This window comes from Magnolia sinica, chromosome 9, assembly GCF_029962835.1.
Source record: "Magnolia sinica isolate HGM2019 chromosome 9, MsV1, whole genome shotgun sequence".
Classification (NCBI taxonomy): Eukaryota; Viridiplantae; Streptophyta; class Magnoliopsida; order Magnoliales; family Magnoliaceae; genus Magnolia; species Magnolia sinica.
The window spans coordinates 85,834,025-85,857,391 of NC_080581.1; the positions used below are offsets into that span (position 1 = coordinate 85,834,025).

Sequence of the window (23,367 nt, forward strand, 5' to 3'; positions counted from 1 at the left end):
TTTTCATGACGTCACATATATTCATTTGAATTTAATTAAACATTCACACCCACCTTAACTGAAAATCATCACCAAATTTAAAATTTTAAAGAAATTAAATTATTATGCCATACTATCATTATGTCATTATGAAGTTATTACTTGAAATACTTGTTCAATTACTTTGGAAGTTTATCATCTCATAATACTCCAACTCAACATTTGTAACATTATTCAAAGTGAAGTGAGCATACACACATAGCTCAAGTGTGTCGACTTGACCAAGTCAGTGAGTCGAGTTGACAAGTCTGGTCAAGTGTCGACTGAGTCAAGCTCAAATTCTCCCCAAGTGAGTTAATTAACAGGGCCGAGTTTCAAGTCTAGTGAACTGAGTTTTAGCACTATGCAACATTCCTTCCCCTAAGTTTTATTGATGGACGAATTGTCTACCATACCGGATTTTATTAATTTATTTATTTATTATAACAAGGAGACTATATTCATTCCAAAAAAAAGCAAACTTTACAGGAACTAGACAGAATTTCACGCTCCCACCCAAAAAGCAGGGGAGCCTATCATATGACTAGGCACCTAACTAGCCCTCACTGTAACCCCCATGTTCTCTTCTTAATGGCCCCTATTCCAGTTTTATCTAACAAAATTAACCCTCTAATCTCAATTGGGAGATCAGTCATGGCAAAATAAACCGAGTTCCCTTGAGAACCGCTGCCTAAACGAAACAAGCCAATCTGCCGGGCCATTTTCCTCCCTTGGAATATGACGAAAGGAAAACGAGCCACTATTTTTAAGAGTATCAATCATCTTTAACCAATGATTCCAAACCCAACTCAGATGTGAGCCTCTATTCACGAGATCGATCACAAATCTCGAATCTGACTCCACCTCCACCCTGGAGAGCCCTAGACTCAGACATATAAAGAGCCCATTCCAAACTGTGCGCAATTCCGCTTTGTTGCTAGATCCAACTCCGAACCCCACCGAAAACATAAAAATGAGGTTCCTGGTTGAGTTCCTGCAAATTCCACCCGCACCCGATGGGCCCAGGTTACCTCGTGCCGACCCATCTAGATTCAACTTGGTCCAACTGCCCTGTGGCTAATCCACCTAACCACCTCATACCCTACTCTCTGGGTGCATTGGGTCCTTCCACAACAAAGAGAATCCAACCACCATTTCACCCTGGCGATGGTGGCTGCACTTGTGACAACCTCCTCCCCCCATCCTCATGGAATTTCTAGCCCTCCAAATTTCCCTACTAATCAGGTAGGGAGCCATCTTTCTAGAATCGACATTATTATTGCCTCTCATCTCTATCAACCACCACTGCTTTAACCTTGCTTCGATCGAGTGGGCCAGAAGGGCAGGGAGCCCAAATATGTCTCCAAAATGCTTCCAAACCTTGGAAGCTAGCACCCCATGGAGGAAAAAATGGTCCAGATCTTCCACGTTTGGGTAGCATCCAATCTCTTCTGCGCAGCAGACGCACCTTGACTCCAGCATCACGCATCTAGATTGAATTCTTTCATCAACAACTATTGCCCTATGTAGCAATCTCCACACGAACGTAGCCCCTAAACCACCTATGCAAGGTTCATGTTTATGTTGAGTCCATTTCGTTCACTAAGTGAGAATCATTATTTGGATGCTACGTATAGAAAATTAGGCCGATTAAAGAGTTGTGTCGAGTAAACCAATTCAGTGAGCTGAGTCGACAACTGTGGATCGAGTTTAGTTCACCAAAGAGTTTGCGCTCAAACTCTCCCCAAGTTGGGTTGGCTCGGCTGAGTTTCTGGTCTAGTCACCCAAGTTTTAGAATTATAGGGTATTCACATCCCAACTCTTCCCTTTGGTGGGGTCCACCTAAGTTGTATTAACAAGCCTCTAATTTGTTCCCTCCGCCCCTAAAATACCTAGCAGGAGTATTGTATATGTAAACTCTACTGCATTGACTAGGTCAGAATCATTATTTGGATCCCTAATGAATTTGATGAAAGATACAATGGTGGCCCCACACAAAAACTTACAGTAGGAATCCCATCCCATTGTTCCTTGATGTGTGGCCCATCTGAGTTGTGGATCTATCTAGTTTTTGGCCTTAGAGCCTAGCATCAATGATAAAACCTGATAGATAGAGTGGATTTTACATATACAACAAAGAGGTTTTCTAAAATATCTAAATCTTTCTATAAAGGGAGAGAGATTATTGATTCGTGCATATTTCTCCATGGAAACAGAACCAATGGACTAGTCCCATTTTTTAACCTTCCAGTAGATGCTCACCAATCCGATAATCTAAATATCCTACAACCCTCGCAATAGAAAGCTGATGGTCCACAATGAGATTTGTGTGACATCCACTCCATCCATCATTTGAGACAGATCAATTTATGATGTGATCTAAAAAAAAAGAAAAAAAAAGAGAGGATGATCTTAATGATCAGGTGGGCCCACACCACAGGGAATACTATAGATGGGAATGCTTGCAATTGAAGCTTTTTTTGAGACTACCGGAGTTAAATTGGGATTATAGCCATTTGACTTTGTGACATGTTTTAATGATGCAATTACAGCTTATTGAATCACTGACACAAGGGTAAAACTCTCATAACAGTGGATTGCAGCATGAGACGTGCGTGTGGACGGCCCGAATATTCATCACATGGAATCAGCATGGCACATGTCTAGATGAACTTCACTCTACACGTGTGCATTTCGAATAATTTTGTTTACTTTCAAACTTATTTTAAACTTTCATGAAAAATTAAGCTTTTCATTTGTCCCCCCATCGCTCACAGATGGAGTGTTTTTGTGGTTAATAAACCTTATTGCAGTATGTTTACTTGGAAAAATGAGAGAGAGCTTGGGTTTGCGTTTTCCAGTGATGTGCACGTGCTGGCAAGGGCATGGGAGGTGAGGAGCTAGTGGCACACTTCACACATGAGCATTGTGTCTTGAGTAGTCACTCCCTCGTCACCTTACGCAAACCATCGCCAACTGGTGCGATCGTGGTGCAAAATGAGAAATGCCAGCTTATATGGGTTTTTCGAAACGGTTAGATCTATCTGTTGTTGAGAGCAACTAGAAATTGAAGCCGGTCAATGTCAACAGTCTGAACAACTTGGCATTTAGTTTCCAAATGACTAGATTAAGGATTTAATGGTCTAAAACATTTGGATTAATAAGCCAATGGTCCAAAACATTTTTGCAACATTCTAACCATTGATGGCTTTAGGTATAACGGTACATTCCCTACATTTACATAAACCTTACCGTCTAGGTCCAAAGACACATCTATGCATTGGACAGTGTTCTATGGGCCCCAACATGATGTATATATGTTTTATAAACGCCATCTATTTATTTTTTAGGATAAGTTTAGAGAAGTTCCGTGGATTCGGAATAGTTATCCTCTTGAGGAAGACGGTGCTCGACCTCACGTCCTCCCCTGCGTCATTATCCAACCTGTTTACAATGTCACACAGACTGGGATGAAAGGTCAAAACAAATATAAGCTTGGTCCAAAATTTTAGTGGCCCCCAAAAAGCTCTCAACGGTAGGCATTCAATCCCCACTACTTTTTATGCTGTAGTCCACTTTAACTTTGGATCTACCTCATTTTTGGGCTAATGCCCCAAAATAATCTCTCCAAATGGGTGGACAGTGTGGATATAACACTAAAATCATGGTGGGCCCCACAGAACTTGGTGATGGCAACACAACCGGGGCAACGTGATGGCAACACAACCGGGGCAATGGGCACACGGATGGGATTTCCTTCTAGAGCCTTTAACAATAAGTTTTTTGTGTTGGGAGCATAGGTGGGATTCATCGTGATGTTTATGATAAATCCATTCTGTTCATCTGTTTTATGAGATCATTTTAGGACACATGACTAAAAACGAGCTGGATTCAAGACTCAAATGGGCCACACGAGAGGAAAAAAGGGGATTGAACAACCACCGTTGAAACATTCCTATGGTCACAAAAAGTTTGTATCAGGTCAAGTTTTTTGTGTTTTTAGTTCATCGTAGTGGTTACATTGTAAACAGCTTGGATATCGTATAAACATCAAAATGGAGCTGATGAGGGTCTTAACTGTAGGCGTTTTTTTTTTTCCAGTGCATTGCTCTCAAAGATTTTCGTAGGAAATCCCCATACACCCGTGTCGGTAGCAAATTAGGTGTCGCCCCAACCAAGTCGGTGTAGCTTTACCATGGGCCCACCTTGATGTATATATTCTATATCCACATTGCCCACCTGTTTTTATATGTCATTTTAGGATATGAATCCGAAACTGAAGGAAATCCAATTCTCAGGTGGTCCATATCATTGGAAATTGTAGTGATTGACAATTAATGAATCACATAAGTTTTGATCAATCTAATATTTTTTTGTTCACTTCATCCAAGCTTATATGACCTTATTAACAGTTTGGATGAAAAATAAGCATTACGTAAACATTATTATGGGCCTAGAAAGTTTTTAATGGTAAAGCATTCAATCACCACTGTTTTCGATAATGTGGTCCACCTGAGCTTTAGATCTTCATCATTTTTGTGCTCATGTACTAAAATGATCTTCTAAAACAGATGGATGGCATGGATATAGAATACAAAGATCATGTTGAGCCTCACCAAATTTTCTTCTATTAGCTTTGGAAGTTGAATGGCTGGTGTGCCACAACCACTAACCATAGTAGTGTGTTACTGTTACCAAGTTGCATGGGCCATACCATGATGTAAGCGTTAAATCCATACCTTCCATTCATTTGGTGAGATCATTTTAGGCATTAGCCTTAAAATTGGATAGATTCAAATTTGAAGTGGACCACAACATAGAAAGCAGTAGGGATTGAATGCTTATCATTGAGAACTTTTTGGGGCCCACAAAAGTTTTGGATCAGGTTGATATTTGTTTTAACCCTTTTTAAAGATACATGTGACATTATGAGCAGGTTGGATGGGAAAAAAAAATCATTGTGGCCCGTTAGAATGTTTCAATAGTGGGCATCATTGTCCCACTACTTTCTCTGATGTGGTTCATTTAAGTGGTGGATCTACCTAAGGTTTTGGGCTCATGTCCTAAAATGATCTTTCCAATGGATAGACAACATAAATACAACACATACATCTTGGTGGAGCTCACGGAACTTGACTACGGCATCTTACATTTTGCCTTTTTCTAAAGGGCTCAGAACGGTGAAATATAAGACACGTCTCTGATGGGGTCTTTTTCCCCGTACTCGATATATATATATATATAGAGTCATGCTCCCCTGCGCACCTACGCACGTGCGCACCTTTGCACACGTGCCATGGGTGTCTAATCTGAACGGTCCATGTGATGCGGAATCCCATAAAACCCCATGTGGAAAATTTTCACCCCGATCTAATATTCTGGTGGGCCATAGCAAAGAGAAATGCAAATCAAGGGAGGAAACTGTTTTCATTTTTCATGGCCCACCAAAGTTTCATATCAAAGTAAAACTTGGGCTCGGGGGGTTTCAGGAGGTGCTGATTCACATGAACGGTTCAGATTTTGGATCCACATCACGTATGATGGGTTCTCAAAAAAGTTCGTACGTAGTACGTACGAACTGGTTCGCAGGTGAGCGTTTCCGTACATAAGTATAATCAAACGATTACTCAAATAACAATCAGAAATACGAGCATGTATAGTGGTTCGGTTTGTCGACCATCAACACCGTACATTTGATGGGTCCCCTCTAAATTATGGGATATCCCAAAAATCAAACGTACACAGAACTCAGGTGGGCCATACCATTTAAAATCATGTGAAGACACCATTAAAACATATAAAAGCACTTGGTGGGGCCCACCTGAGTTTTGAATGCTGCTGAAACTTGGTCTGAACCCTCATCCAAGTGGAACACACAAAATGGATAGGCTGAATTTGCAAACCACATCTCGGCAGGCCCAGAAACTGATTATGAATATTTTAATGGTGCACGGCCCCTCCCCACTTCTGTATGTGGTGTGGCCCAAGTCACGGATTGACTCGATTTTTGAGACCTAGGCCCACGATGGAATGGTGCATCCGACTGATGGGGTAGATGTTTGAAACGCATCACGGTGGGGCCCACACAGCTCGACCTCATGGGACGGACTCCTGACATCGAACGCATAGTACCTTTTCCCTATATATATATATATATATATATATATATATATATATATATAAAACCAAATACAACATAACATGGGGTGAGCACTGCAGGAGAACTCTTGGGCATCTCCGAGCTATACAATTCACGTGCTGAGTGGGTATCATGCATTAATTATTTATTATCTCATTTATTATCATACTAACATTAATTATTTACTACTTACCAAAGTAGTTGTACAATCCACGTGCTGAGTGGGTAACATGCATCCCCCTCTCAAAGATGCCCTATACAAGAATCAAAAGTGAGCATTTCCTCTCAATGTTCATGCTTGTGTGGCTCGCCTGAGTCATAGATTGGGTTGATGTTTGAGAAAATAGCAACTGTTTCTTTTTTAGTGAAACATGCGTTTATATAGACACACACACACCCCCACATAAAGTCATATGAGTCAGCTAATGCACATGCTACCATATCTGCTAGCATGGAAGATATGTGTGATATGCAACCCATGCATTGAAAAGGTGGATGGGTGTTATGGTATATAGTATTTTATATATATATATATATATATATATATATATATATATATATATATATATATATAAAATAAAATAAAATAAAATAAAATAAACAGCACGGTGGGCTCCCTGACCGTGTGAATGACAAATTCAACTTCACTAAAATGATCACCAATTGTTTACTTCAAGGCAACATGGTGGATATCTATATTATATTTCATTCATAATAATGTATTTATATAAGTAGGATACTGTCCTATAGCTATACCTACCCTTGTGGGCCGCATGGGAAGGCAAATGGTGGTGAGCCATAGTGCACGGTAAAAACGTACTCTATAGGTAGTACGGAGAGAACCATACAAAAAATTACTAACAGGCACTAATAGGGACTATATCATGCTTTTTTATTTTTATTTTTCTTTTTTAAATTTTTTGCAGGAGAATTCTCAACTTTCAGCTCATCAAATGATAATTTCACAGCCGTCAAATTCTGAGAAGGAAAATGAAAAGGAATGACAAAATAATTGGTTGAGAGGATGATTTGAAAGATAAAAATGCTTTACTTTTTCTCTTCATATACAGCTTGCTTGAAACTTGGGGCTATATCAACTCCATCCATCTGTTTTGTCGAATCATTTTAGGACATAAGCTTAAGTATGAGAATATAAAAAGTCAAGCAGAGGTACACCACAAGAAAAAAGTAGGAATGAAATCACCCACCTTTGAGAAGTTCTAGAGGGCCACATAAGTTTTAAATCAGGCTGATATTTGTGTTTTCCCTTCATCCCTACTCAGTCACCTTGTGAAAGAGTTGGATGCCAAATAGATATCATGGTGGGCCCCAGGAAGGTTTCTCTAGTGGGCTTTTACATTGCATGTTTAAGTTTACATCTTAAAACAAGTTGTAAAAACTGATGGACAAAGTGGACATGACATGGTAATGGAATTACAGGGGCTACACCGAGCTTACGGTTAAACAGAAAATTAAATTATTATTATTTTTTTTAAAGGAAAAAAAGCCAAGATTTTATTAAAGAAAGAAAAGAGGATTCACATACATTTAGGCGAAGCTCCGCTAAAAAGGCCGGAGCTCTGCCTATCGTATGCAACCATATACAATGCCCAAGCATGAAAGAAAAAGAGACGGGACTTCATCCCCACTCCTTGCAACCCAAAATTTAGTATAGCATATAAAATTATTCAGTATATCTACGGCACATCTATCCTAATCCTCCGTCAGATTTGATAAAAGTTTTAATTGGATCAGTGGAGACCATCCGTCCATGGCTTGCTAACCGATGTATGGAATGAGAGGCCATTCCGTAGCAGAATGCCGGGTGTGTGTTAACGTGGCAAAGTTATGTGGGCTGTATTAATGATGCATGTGTTACATAAACACCATCTATATGCATTCTGCGATATCATTTTAGAGATTGAGTTCGAAAATGAGGAAGATCCAACCCTCAAGTAGACCACAATACAGAAAACAATGGGATAGAACCATTGAAAACTTCTCAGGGGCCTCAGAAGTCTTGGATCAGGGTGATAATTGTGTTTTTTCTTGATCAAGGTCTGTGTGACCTCATGAACAAGTTAGATGCAAACGAATGCTCCCAAAATATTAATGTGCACCCTGAGAAATTATTATTGGTAGGGCGCTCAATCACCACAGTTTCCTATGATATGGTCTACCAGATAATTGGATCTGTTTCATTTTTGAAATGATGCCCTAAAATCACAAAGAAAAACGGACCATACATGTTGCATATCTATACAACATGAGTGCGGATCCTCTGTTTCCTGGAGGCAGGAACTCCCTGACTCCAGCGTTTTCATTGGTCAACGTCACTATAAGTGCCATGTCATCAGATTTTTTAAATATATTAAAAAAATTATATTTCAGAAAAAGTATAACGCCGTTAAATATATTAAAACGGTGCTTGGAAATCGGATTGCATACCGATTACGGCAAGCTCTTGCTCTCACCCTAGTTGGGCCCACCTTGTATGTATGTTGTCTATCCAGGCCGTCCATCCGTTTTTCCATCTAATTTAAGGGGTTGAGCCCAAAATTAAAGTATATCCAAATATCAAGTGGATCATACCGCTGTAAACAGTGGGGATAATGATTTCCACTGTTGAAACCTTGCTAGGCCCCACAGTGATGTTTATTTGTCATCCAACCAGTTCATAAGATCATAAAGGCATGGATGAAGAGAAAACACAAATATAAGCTTGATCCAAAAATTTTGTAGCCCCGAGAAATTTTCAATGGTAAACATTCAATTCAACTGTTTCCTATGGTGTGGTCCACTTGAACATTGTATATGCTTTATTTTTAGTCTCAAGCCTTAAAATTATCTGGTAAAATTTATGGACGGATCGGATAAAATACATAAAATCATAGTGGACTCCATGGAGTTTACTCGGTACACTGACATAGTAAGTTGCTCACCATGCAATCAGCGGAAACGGATTGGCTACTCCCCCTGCATTTATGAATGGAGCAGATAAAATACATAAAATCATGGTGGACTCCATGGAGTTTACTGAGTACGTTAACATAGTAAGTTACTCACCACGCAATCAGCGGAAACGAATTGGCTACTCCCCTTGCCACCAGCTAATGGCTGGTGGTCGGTGCTCCGTGGGCCCCAACATAATGTATGTGTTTCATCCATGCCGTTCATCTATTTTTCTAGATCATTTTATGGTCTGAGAAAAAGAATGAGGTATATCACAATCTCAAGTGGACCACATTACAGGAAATAGTGTTGAATGAGCATCGACCATTAAAAACCTTTTTGGGGCCATAAAAGTTTTAAATCAAGCTGATCTTTGTTTTTTTCCTTTCATCTAGGCCTGTATGACCTAATCAAAAGATTGGATGTCAAATAAACAGTACAGTGGGCCTTAGGAGGATTTTAATGGTGGATATCCAATCACTATTGTTTTCCTATGGTGTTGTTCATCTGAGATTTATATACCTCTAATTTTTTGGATAAAGCCCTAAAATTATATGTAAAAATGGATGACCACTAGCCATATTGGCCGGTGGCAGGGGGAGTAACCAATCCATTCCCACAATCAGCTACCTTCTATTTGAGGATTCAGCGCATGGGTTAAGTAGCGAGACTGCTACTAAAGTGATGTCACCTAGTTATGTGGGACACACCGTGATGTATATTTTGTATCCACACCATCCATCCATTTAGAGAGATCATTTTGGGGCATGATCCATAAAATGAATCGGATCCAAAACTCGAGTAGACCCCAACATAGAAACAGTGGAGAGAGTCATACCTGCCATTAAAAACTTAAAAGGGTCACAAAAGTTTTCCATCAAGCTGATATTTGTGTTTTCCCTTCTTCAATGTCTATGTTAACTTAAGGTCCACTATGATTTTTATTTAAGCTTTCATTTAGGGATTCAGTGGCGAGATTCGCTACTAAAGTGACATCACGTAGTTATGTCAGTCCCACCATGATGTATGTTTTGTATCCACACTATCCATTCATTTGGAGAGATCATTTTATGGCATGAGCCAACGAATGAATCAGATCCAAAACTCGAGTGGACCCCACCACAAAAAATAGTGAAGAGAGTACGCTCACCATTAAAAACTTCTAAGGGCCACAAAAGTTTTTGATCAAGTTGATATTAGTGTCTTCCCTTCTTTAATGTTTTTGTTAACTTATGAACAAGTTGGATCTTAAGTAAACATCACGGTGAACCTTAGGAAGGCTTCAACGGTGGACGTCACTCTCCTCACTATTTTTTATGGTGGGTCCACTCTAGCGTTGGATCTGCCTCATTCTTTTGATCATGCCCTAAAATGATCTTTCCAAATGGATGGACAATGTGGATACAACACATACATCATGGTGGGTCCCATAGAACTTGGTGGTGTCACTTTAGTAGCGAGTCTAGCTACTCAACGTGTTGTAGCTAATCCACCTCTAATTTCTTTCTTCTAAAATTTAATTAGGTCATGTCATCTCACAACAATTTTATAAGATAAAAAAATTATATTTACAAAATTTGCTTGATTAGGAAGGAATATTAGTTGCGGCCCAGGATGAGTGATGTCCGTAGGATCCTCACCGTGGTCCCACCTTGATCTATGTGTTGTATATCTACTCCATTCATCCATTTTCTCATATTATTTTAAGACTTGACCTGAATCGGTACTTGTGATCGGGTTAGATTCAGTCCGAATTAGTCTAAGATGGACCTGAACTTGGATTGGGTTAGGCATGTTAGACTCCGTACCGAGTTGGGTCAAGTTCGGGTCAGGCCTATTTCAAAACTGATTCAAGTCAGATCGGCCCTAACTCGGTTTGAATCGACTCGATGCCCACCTCTAACCTACATTATATAGGGTACAATTCAACGTGGGCCTTAAATCATGTGGGGCCACCGACAAAATGATGGGATTCATTGGACAAAGTAACGAGGTTATTAGACGAAGTGACGGAGTTATATTAAACAAAGTGACGAGGTTGCCCGACAAAGTAACATGATTCCACTAAATAAAGTAATAAGGTTAAACGAGACAAAGTAAATAGGGCGTTCCATTAGACAGTTATAAATTATCGGAAGAAGTGATGGGTTGCTGGACAAAGTGACCCGGTTCCAATAAACGAAGCTGGAAGACAGTGACTGGCTTCCACTAAACAAAGTGATGAGGTTACTAGACAAAGTGGCGAGGTTGTTGGGCGAAGTGACGAGGTTCACTAGACAAAGTGATTGGGTTGCTGGACAAAGTGATGAGGTTCTACTAGACAAAGAGACTATGTAGTATGACAAAGTGATAAAGTTCTACTATATCAAGTGACGAGGTTCTACTAGATAGATAGTGACGAAGTTGCTGGACAAAGTGATGGGATTTCACTAGATAAAGTGAAAGGGGTGATGGACAAAGTGACAAGGTTCTACTCGACAAAGTGACGTGATTATTAGATAAAATAACAGGGTTCCATTAGACAAAGTGACGATGTTTCACTAGATAAAGTGATGGGGTTGCCAGACAAATTGATAGGGTTTTACTTGATAAAATGACGAGTTTTCTAATAAAGTGACTTGGTTCCATTAGACAAAGTGACGATGCTACTGTACAAAGTGAGAATATTTCACTAGATAAAGTAGCGGCTTATCAAATAAAATGACGGGGTTTCAATAGACAAAGTGACAGGTACTGACGAGGTTGTAGCACAAAATGACGGGTTACTGATTGTTGAGGGTCAAATATTATATATCGGACCCCATTATTGCCCGATTTTACGTACATGATAATGCTTAATGTCATATTTTAACTGTGTTTTTATTGCAGGATGTAATCAGGAGCGTGGACTGAAAAATAGTACTAAAAGCGTGGATTTGACACTCCGAAGTCACCAGAGCAAGGGACGCACTCTAGAGAACAAGATTGAGGATTTACACACTAGAGATCAGAGAAATTTCAGTCACTCACTTCAAACAGGCCTGAAAGACATCCATAATGCAAGATCACGGGGTTCCCACTATCTGATTGGCTCCAAACTTTATATGAGGCCTGATGATCATGAATTAATCGTACACGTCGATTTTCATCCATTGGATCCTTGTGGAAGTGGCTCAACGGTTAGATCATCCCATAAACCATTGACTTTGGTCACACCTGAGATCTGGATATTCTTCAAACTGGACCTAGACAGCTTAAATAAGATGAGAAAAGGAATGGACAGATCGGATCTTCCACAAGCATCACACTGAGTCCCACCTTGAATGACATGTGCAAGTGCACATGTGCACTAGCAGTGCACTGAACCAATTCAAGTGGTCATATGACCTTTAACTGATTGAATCCAAGTAGAAAACGGAGATTTTCATTTTTCCTATTTTCACGCTCTGCGAAACGCTCGAACAGAGTATCGTGGTTGGAGTTTGTGGACCACGATCGTGATCTTCATGATCGATCTGGACCGTCCACTGGAATCGGACGAACGTGCTGCCTTAGACCATGAAAACTGTGGCAGGGATGAAACCGGAGATCGCGCTCACCATGTTGAACGTCTGATGATCACCGCATGATCAATCAAGGTGGACCGTAGCAAAGACGATCCAAAACCGACCATATTTGAATGATTTTTCGAGAGGAGTCTATTGGACGGAGTGGATTTCGTAGAAATCGTAAGGAGTGGGTCCCACCGAAAGTCCAGCGCCAACCCATGCGCAAGCCCTGTTTACGCACAGCGAAAAGTCGGCCGTTCCGGGCCGTTTTGCAGACGTGAAAAAGATTGGCCCGTCCATCTGGACCGTTCAAAACCTTTCCAGGGAAGGGACGAGCAGTCCTAAGGAGTTTGAATGGTTTGGATAATGAAGAGTCCGGGAGATATCCACTGCAAAATCAAATTGAATGCAAGAGGTTTCCAAATCTACTGCTGCGAACATCTTATGCATGCAACCAACTTCAGCCTCCATTCCACCGCCGCACGCAACTCTTTATGGATTGTTAACTCCCAGCCGACCGACCTCTTAACCCATATAAGCAAGAAAATAGAGAGAGGGAGGGGCTATCTTGGCTTGGCTTGGACGTGAGAGGGAGATAGTAATTTTGGGCAGAGATAGAAGTGGGCTGGCTTGGGTTGGGCCTGGTTCTTCTCTTTGTTTTCTTTTATTTTTTCTTATTTTAAGAATCAGCCTAATTATGTCTATCTTAGGCTAAACCTCTTAGCTAGGGCTAAGAGGTGAAGCTTGTAGTATGATGGGAGAGACTTTTTATGCTTTTAATGTAAATGCATGAACTGAATTTGTTGTTAGTTGATTATGAAAGGAATGTTTTTAGTCTTTAATGGTCTGTTGTGACTGAAATTACAATGGGTCTGCAATGGCTCTGAATATTTCCTTTTTTCCCATTTGATGTTATGACGTCAGGAAGCCCTGTTGTTCACCATCGTCTCCTGGGCATGGTATGGATGATGGTACCCTTCCTAACTTCCATGCGCTGTTGATTGGTTGGTAATTAGTATAATCTTGTTGTTTGCTTTGTCTTCTGGGCATGGTTAGATGATGGAATCCATTCTAATTCATATACCTTTCATCTCTTGAAAACCAGATCAAGTAAGTTCAGTTAAATGTCCATCATTCCTGATGCAGGCATAAGATCTCCCTGATCTATACAAGTGGATCCTCTGAATCCCTAGTTTCCTTCCTCTAAATTCCTTAAGTTCTACATTAATCTCTCACCATTATTCATCAATTTATATTTGATTTAAATTTCATCTTTTTCTAGTTCTAGTTCTAGTTCTAGTTATTTCCAGATCACGTACAGGTATCAGTCCCTTGGGATTCGACCTCGGTCTTACCGAGTTTATTACTACATCACAACCCTATACTTAGGGAGTGAACAAGTTTTTGGCACCGTTGCCGAGGACTGACAACTACGTTTTCTGAAATCAACTAGTTTTAGGATTAGTTTAAGATTAGAATTTTTTCTAACTTTAGGTTTAGTTTTTTCTGATTTCTAGAAACTAATCTGTTTCCTGTTTTGTAGGACCTTGACATTAACTTCTAATTTGGTAATTCTTTTCCAAATCCTCTACTCTTTCTATTTTTAGAATTTAGGTTTGAGTTTTAGAAGTTTTCTAATTCTAGTTCTCTTTTAATTATAGAATTTTCTATTTTCTATTTTTTTGATAGTTTTCACTTTTTGGAAACTAACACAACTCTTTTGTTTTGTAGGTTGGTAAATTCTTTCTTAATTTACTCCTTGATATTTATAGATTAGGATTCTTTTTTAGCAAGTTTCTAATTCTAAACTCTTTTAGACTCTAACTTTGTTTCTTATTTTATTTTTAGAAATTTTCTACTTGTAGACTTTTTGTTTAAAAACTAACTTTCCTATTTTGTAGGCCTTTAAAATAGAAATTTCTAATTCGGTAAGTTCTTTCTCAACTTTCTATTTTTCAGTTCTCTTTTATTAATTTAATTTCTAGTTAGACTTTTCTTCTTTTAGAAACTAATTTACCTCTATCATTCTTTTTAAGGATTTTCTAATTATAGAACTTCTCTTTAGAAACTAACTTGTTTGTTTTCTTTTGCAGGTTTTTAACTTAGGGCTTCAATTTGGTAATTTCTTTCCAACTCTCTCTCTCTCCTTCTTTCTAGATTTTCTTTTCCTTTCTTAGGATTAGGTTTTGAATTTAATTGAGGGCTGTGAGTGTTTCATGCCCAAGTGGGCCCGTGACAACACTCGACGTCTCTTGACTGAGGGAGGATTGGTTGAGGGGTTGACTATCCATCGCAGGACTATACACCACTCGAAATCCCCTGAGTTAATTGAAGTTATGGCTGAAGACCAACCTCCTCTACTTCCACCCAGGGTGGAGGATACCCAAGATGAGAATGAGGTACAACAGGCACCCTCGCCTCGTACTTTACGAGATTATCTACAACCGGCGGGAGTGAGTACGCCCTCATGCATGATTTTCCTTGAAAACACAGGACAAATGGACATCAAGCCAGGAGTTGAGTTATCCAACTCCTTCCCAAATTCCATAGAATTGAATCAGAAAGTCCATATTTACATTTGAAAGAGTTCGATGAGATTATAGCTACATTATATTTTCCTAATGTATTTGAGGATACAATCAGGCTGAAACTCTTTCCTTTTTCCTTAAAAGAGAAAACTAAGACGTGGTTGCATTCACTGTGTCCTAGATCCATTGGCACATGGAACGACATGTAGAGGGAATTCATAAAAAAATTCTTCCCACATCATAAAACGATTACCCTCAGAAAAGCAATCATGAACTTTGCCCAAAAGGAAGATAAAACATTCTTCCAATGTTGGAAAAGGTTCAAAGATTTGGTCAGTTCATGCCCACAACACGGATTTGAAACGTGGCGCATTACAAATTTTTTCTATGATGGACTAACATCTTCCAGGCGCCAAATGGTCGAGACAATGTGTAATGGAGAATTCATTAATAAAAATATTGACGAGGTATGGGATTACCTCAATAGTCTTGCTGAAAAAACACAATCATGGGACTATTACCCAAAGTCGAACACCACGTCTAGGCCGACTCAATTAAAGGAGAAAGGTGGATTATATCTCTTGAAAGAAGAGGATGATCTCAAGTGTAAAGTGACTACGCTCATAAGGAAAGTTGAGGCCATGGAAGGAAAGAAGGATAAGGTTAATGAAATTGTTTGCGGCATCTGTGATTGCAACATTCATACAACTGAAAATTGTCCTACAATACCCGCCTTTCGAGGAGTGTTGAATGAACAAGCTAATGCCGTAAACAACTATCAAAGACCTTTTACTGGACCTAACTCCAATACGTACAATCCTGGTTGGAAAAATCATCCAAACTTTAGTTGGAGGAATGGACAAACAGCTACTCCTCAAGGTTTCTTCAATCAAAATCCAAATCAAGTGAAACCTCAAGAGGAACCGGTTCAAAATTCCATACAAGAGCTAGCTCAGGCAATGCGGGGAATTACAGATTTTATGCAAAAGATAGATTCTCGTATGACGGTTATAGAAAAGGGGATGCTTCCTGCACAACCTCTCCCCAATCCTAAACCGCAGTACGAGATTAATGATCCCAGCTCTTCAAATCAGATGGGGCACGCTAAATCCATCACCACTCTTAGGAGTGGAAAGATCATTGATAAAACTCTTCCGGTTAGGCCCGAAAAGCCTCAAGAACCAGAAGAGGACAACAATGATGGATCTAGTGATGCCCCACAAAAATTAGAACCGGAACTTCTAAAGAAGCCAGTTGCTCCGTTCCCCCAACGGTTGGTTTCACCAAAACCTCTCTCTAACTCTCAGGATATCCTAGAGGTGTTGAAACAAGTGAAAGTCAACATTCCTCTACTTGATGTCGTAAAACAGATACCTTCATATGCCAAATTTCTGAAAGACTTATGCACGACCAAACGACGGCAGAGTATTCAAAAGAAGATCTTCTTGACCGAGAAAGTGAGTGTCATCCTAAAGCAAGACGTGCCACGAAAATTCAAAGATCCCGGTAGCCCAACCATATCATGTGTAATCAGGGACCATCGAATTGATCATGCACTTCTTGACTTAGGAGCGAGCGTCAATCTGATTCCCTACTCGGTATACAAACAGTTAGGTTTGGGTGAATTAAAACCCACCCTAACCACACTACAACTTGTTGATCGCTCTGTTCGTGTACCAAGAGGGATAATTGAGGATGTGTTGGTCCAAGTTGATAGATTTTACTACCCTGTAGATTTTATCATCCTGGACACCGAACCCATCAATAACATGAGCACTCAGATTCCCGTCATTCTTGGTCGCCCATTCCTTGCCACTTCAAATGCAATTATCAATTGCAGGAATGGTGTCATGACTATGTCTTTTGGGAATATGACATTGGAGTCAAACATCTTTTTCAATAACGGCAGAAACTTAGAGGAGGATGACGATTTCCACGACATTAACATGATTGACTCTTTAGTGGAAGATACGACACCTCTAACCTTATCCTCCGACCATCTAGAGACGTGCCTGGCCCACTCCCATGATTTTGATGATGACATGATTAGGGAGACGTGTGCCTTGCTTGATACTGCACCGGTACTTGAAGTTAACCGGTGGAGGCCACAATTTGAAGAATTGCCACAAACCGATGTAGTGCCTCTACCGTCTAACCTCAAGCCGCCGAAGCTTGACCTAAAACCTTTGCCCTCTGATTTGAAATATGCCTATTTAGGTCAAGATGAGACATACCCGGTGGTGATCTCTACCCACCTGGAGAAAGAACAGGAGAGTATGCTCATATCTACTCTCATTGAGCATAAAGGAGCCCTGGGATGGACGATAGCGGACCTCAAGGGAATCGATCCCTCGATTTGTACTCACCGCATATATCTTGAGGATAATGCAAAAATCGCTCGGCAACCACAACGTAGACTAAATCCAAACATGAAGGAAGTGGTTAAGGCCGAGGTTCTTAAACTATTGGACGTGGGTATCATATACCCTATATCTGATAGTCAATGGGTGAGTCCAACTCAAGTGGTCCCTAAGAAGTCCGGAATCACCATCGTAGCCAATGCTAATAATGAACTCGTGCCAACTAGAGTCACTACTGGTTGGAGAATGTGCATTGACTACAGGAAGTTGAATACCGTCACGAGGAAAGACCACTTTCCTTTACCATTCATTGATCAGATCCTGTAAAGGTTAGCTGGTCATTCCTATTACTGTTTCCTTGACGGGTATTCGGGCTACAACCAGATAGAGATAGCCCCTGAAGACCAGGAAAAGACCACATTTACATGTCCCTACGGCACCTTTGCCTACCGAAGGATGCCATTCGGACTATGTAATGCCCCTGCCACCTTTCAGCGATGTATGCTTAGTATCTTTTCTGATATGGTGGGGCAATATCTAGAGGTCTTCATGGACGATTTCTCTGTTTACGGTCCATCTTTCAGTAAGTGCTTGGAAAGTCTTAAATGTGTGCTGAAAAAGATGTGAAGAAAAGAACTTGGTACTTAATTGGGAGAAGTGTCATTTCATGGTTCAGAAGGGAATTGTCCTTGGGCATATCATCTCGTCCAAGGGAATCGAGGTAGATAAGGCAAAAATCGATCTTATCTCTAACCTACCTCCACCCAAGAACATCAGAGACGTGCGATCCTTCTTAGGACACGCAGGATTTTACAGGCGATTCATAAAGGACTTTAGTCTCCTCTCTCGTCCTTTATGTAATCTTCTTCAAAAGGATGCTCCGTACGAGTGGACTAGCAATGCCAGGAAGCTTTCACCAAGCTTAAGGGCACGTTAACCACTGCACCTATCATGCAGCCACCCGACTGGAGCCTTCCTTTTGAGCTTATGTGCGACGCTTCTGATTATGCTCTTGGAGCGGTTCTAGGCCAGAGAAAAGATAAGAGGCCCTACGTCATTCATTACGCAAGTAGAACTTTAAATTCTGCCCAAGTGAACTACTCGACTATGGAAAAGGAACTCCTAGCCGTAGTGTTCGCCTTGGACAAATTTAGGTCCTACCTGATCGGATCCAAGATCATTATCTATACAGATAATGCGGCACTGAAGTATCTTCTTTCTAAGAATGATTCTAAGCCCCGTATGATACGATGGATCCTTCTACTCCAAGAATTTGATTTGAAAATTAAAGATAAAAAGGGAGTAGAAAACGTTGTGGCCGATCACCTTTCTCGCCTTAATACCTCGATTCCCTTGAGACGACCTATATCAACGACATGTTCCTTGATGAACAACTGTTCAGAGACTCTCATTAACCTTGGTTTACTGACATTGCTAATTATCTTACCACAAGTTTCACGCCAACTCATTGGAATACGCAAGATAAGAAAAAAAATTCTTCACCGAGGTTCGTAAGTTCTTTTGGGGTGACACTTATTTATTCAAATATTGTCCAGACTAAATTCTAAGGAGATGTGTACCAGACAATGAACACCAAAGTGTCATCTCTTTCTATCATTCCCAGGCCTCTGGTGGTCACTTTTTTGCTAAAAAGACCACAACCAAAATTCTGCACCGCGGCTTTTACTGGCCCACTATGTTCAAGGACACTCATGAGTTTTGCAAAGCTTGCGCGCATTGTCAGAAATTGGAAGCATTGTCCCGTCGAAATATGATGCCTTTGAATCTCATCCTTATCATAGAAGCATTTGATTGCTGGGGCATCGATTTCATGGGACCATTCCCCCAATCGTTTGGAAATCTGTATATTTTGCTCACCGTGGATTATGTCACTAAATGGGTCGAAGCGATTCCGTGTCGAACTAATGACCATCACACGGTCATTAAATTCCTAAAAGAAAACATCCTTTCTCGATTCGGAACACCTCAAGCCATCATTAGTGATGGGGGTTCACACTTTTGTAATAAACTATTTGAGAGCTTAATGAAGAAATACGGTATCTCTCATAAGGTGAGCACCCCATACTACCCACAGACAAGTGGGCAAGCTGAGATTTCTAATAGAAAAATTAAACACATTTTGGAGAAAACGGTTAACCCTTATCGTAAGGATTGGTCAATCCGATTGACCGATGCCTTATGGGCATACCGTACTGCCTTTAAAACCCCTATTGGAATGTCTCCCTTTAGACTTGTCTATGGGAAAGCTTGTCACTTGCCTGTGGAGTTGGAACATAAAGCGTACTGGGCGATCAAAAATCTTAATTTCAATCTGGACAACGCTGGCTCGCTACGCAAACTTCAATTGAATGAACTTGAGGAAATCCGGAATGATGCGTACGATAATTCGAGAATTTACAAGGACAAGATGAAAGCATTTCATGACCAACACATTTTGTGAAAATCATTCACGCCTGGTCAGAAGGTCCTTTTGTACAATTCTCGATTACATCTCTTTCCGGGTAAGCTTCGATCTCGTTGGACCGGCCCTTACATTGTTGTTACTATTTTTCCTCATGGGGCCGTTGAGATAAGAGATCCCGACAATGGCAAGGAGTTTAAAGTCAATGGACATCGATTGAAACCATTTGTCGAGAAATTTGATTCAGAGGACATGTCCATGCCTCTGACTGATCCTGTTTACCAGGATTAATCTCCTAGTCTGATGGAGGTATAGGTATGTTTATCGCTTTTATAGGACTAGGGTAGTTGCTTTATTTGTCTGGCTGAAGACGGTAAACTTAGCGCTCCTGGGAGGCAACCCAGCTCTTCATTTCATTTTGTTTTTATCATTAGTTAGTTCAATGTTTGTGGGTAACATTACTGCAAACCCTCACGAGACTACAACTCGTCCACTAGGGGCAACCTAGGGGTTTAAAGGCTTGTTGCATACGCTAAATGCAATCGAGAGCACCTACGAAAGTGGTATAGGTAGGATTTTATTTTTGTTATTTTTGTGTTGCTTTCTCTCTCTTGCCGACCGACGCCCATGCTGGGATCTCTTGGAAAGTGTCTCTCGATTCATCATCCAGGTACTATCTTCCCATCACTTCATATTCACTTTTCGTTGTCCCAGGTGCATTGTGTGCTCATATCTTTTACAGTGAGGACAATGTAGATTTTAAGTTGGGGGTGAGAGATTAGGTGACCTAATTAGCATTTTCTTGGTCTCGAACAAAAATTGTGGAAATTTTAAAAAAAAATTTCTAGGATTTCTGATGAATTTGAAGTGATTTTGACGGCCATCTAGGGCACTTAAAATTTCAAGATGCGTGATGTTAGTACTTTATGACTCTTGGATTCAGTTATCTATTAGATTTCACAGTTAAATTTAAATTGTTAATCCATGGTTAGAGGTTTTAAACATTGATTGAGTCATGATTTCACATGTCACATTTCGCTTACACATTAAGATTTCAGTTTGATACTAAAGGGTTAATTTGGTGATCAGTAAGCATGGAAGGAACCATCTTAAAAAATTGCCTGTCATGATCATTTAAAAGGAAAAGATACCGTTGAAAGAGGTTAGACAAGGACTCTTCACTATAGGTTTGCTCCCTATACGTGTGGATTTCATTCCCTACGGATAATACGTAAAAAGGTTTGAGTACGCAGTCTTCACCATAGGTTTGCTCCCTATAGGTGAGGATTTGTTTTGGTATTACTTTTAATGAAAAAAAATAAAATAAAATCAAAAGCTGAAGGAATGAAAAGATGATCTTCGAGGCAAGTTTTGGTTATCATGGACTCTCTTGCTGGTTACCAATGATATCCTGAAACAGAGAGTTGCGTATTAATGTTGAAAGCCGAGATTACACTATACACCTGTGGAACTCAGTGTTTAGGATTGTTCTAATTGAGGGACTAATACTTTAAAATTGATTATGAAATTTACCGTGTGTTTGAGTCTAGGAGAGAGTAAGGCCCAACATTCATGCAACGTAACAGTCTCGTATCTGAATTATTTTGTAAAAGTCACTCAAGTTCATACGAATTGTCCTGGAATTCTCAACTTATTTTCGCATACTTTGCTTGGGACTAGCAAAATGCTGGTTGGGGGTTGTGTTGAGGGTCAAAATTACATTTCAGACCCCAATTATTGCCGAATTTTACGTACATGATAATGCTTAATGTCATATTTTAACTGTGTCTTTATTGCATGATGTAATCAGGAGTGTGGACTGAAAAATAGTACTAAAAGCGTGGATTTGACACTCCGAAGTCACCAGAGCAAGGGACGCACTCCAGAGAACCAAGAATAAAGAATTTACATAGCAGAGATCCGAGGAAATCAAGCCATTCACTTCAAACAGGCCTGAAAGACATCCATAATGCAAGATCACGGGGTTCCCACCATCTGATTGGCTCCAAACCTTATATGAGGCATGATGATCATGAATTAACCATACACGTCGATTTTCATCCATTGGATCCTTGTGGAAGTGGCTCAACGGTCAGATCATGCCATAAACCATTGATTTTGGTCACACCTGAGATCTGGATATTCTTCAAACTGGACCTAGACAGCTTAAATGAGATGAGAAAAGGAATGGACAGATCGGATCTTCCACAAGCATCACACTGAGTCCCACCTTGAATGACATGTGCAAGTGCACATGTGCACTAGCAGCGCACTGAACCAATTCAAGAGGTCATATGACCTTTGACCGACCGATTCCAAGTTAAAAACGGAAATCTCTGTTTTCCTATTTTCGCGCCCTGCGAAACGCTCGAACAGAGCCTCGCGGTTGGACTTTTGATGTTATGACGTCAGGAAGCCCTGTTGTTCACCATCGTCTCTTGGGCATGGTAGGATGATGGTACCCTTCCTAACCTTCATAGCATGTTGATTGGTTGGTGATTAGTTTAATTCTATTGTTAACTTTGTTTCTGGGCATGGTTTGGTGATGGAATCCATTCTAATTCATATACCTTTCATCTCTTGAAAACCGGATCAAGTAAGTTCAGCTTAAATTCCATAATTGAAGCAAGTATAAGATCTCCCCGATCTCTACAAGTGGATCCTCCTGAATCCCTAGTTTCCTTCCTCTGAATTTCTTAAGTTTTACATTAATCTCTCACCATTATTCATCAATTTATATTTGATTTAGATTGTATCTTAGGCTAGTTCTATTTCTACCTAGTTTCAGGAAACGTACAAGTTTCATCCCTTGGGATTCGACCTCGGTCTCACCGAGTTTATTACTACATCACAACCCTATACTTGGGGAGTGAGCAACAGAGACAAAGTGACGAAGTTGGAGTATAAAGTGACGGGGTTATAGACAAAGTGACGGGGTATAAAATAGACAAAGTGATGAAGTTGCATTACAAAGTGACGGGGTTCGAGAGACAAAGTGACGAGGTCATAGACAAAATGACGGGGTTCGATGAGACAAAGTGATGGAGTTGCATGACAAAGTGACGGGGTTCAGAGACAAAGTGACGAGGTTTCAGTACAAAGTATGGGGTTCAATAAACAAAGTGACGGGGTTGTAGTACAAAGTGACGGAGTTCGAGACAAAGTGACGAGGTTTGGATTGGATTCGATCGTAATAAATGGTGGGCGTGACTCTCTCTATTATTTTTGGGGTGGGGTCCACTCGAGTTTTGGATCGATTCATTCTTTAGCTCATGCCCTAAAATGATCTCTCCAAGTGAATGGACGGTGTGGATACAAAACATACATCATAGTGGGACCCATATAAATAGATAACATCACTTGATGAGTCTCACTACTAAATGTGATGTTGAATCCCGATGGAAACGAAAGCGAATTACTC

At 40.2% G+C, this 23,367-nt stretch overlaps 1 protein-coding gene, 1 non-coding gene and 1 pseudogene across 2 annotated transcripts in view; all 3 read right to left on the reverse strand.

The window, feature by feature from the left end:
• The window catches only part of LOC131255935 (uncharacterized membrane protein At3g27390-like), a 99,818-nt pseudogene that overhangs the window by 4,778 nt on the left and 71,673 nt on the right, over nt 1–23,367 (reverse strand).
• LOC131255932 (disease resistance protein RPM1-like) overlaps nt 1–23,367 on the reverse strand; it is a 35,097-nt gene that overhangs the window by 4,778 nt on the left and 6,952 nt on the right. The window lies entirely within an intron of this gene.
• On the reverse strand, nt 15,416–15,522 carry LOC131257143 (small nucleolar RNA R71). The gene has a single exon (XR_009177159.1). It is a non-coding gene; the product is annotated as a small nucleolar RNA R71 (small nucleolar RNA).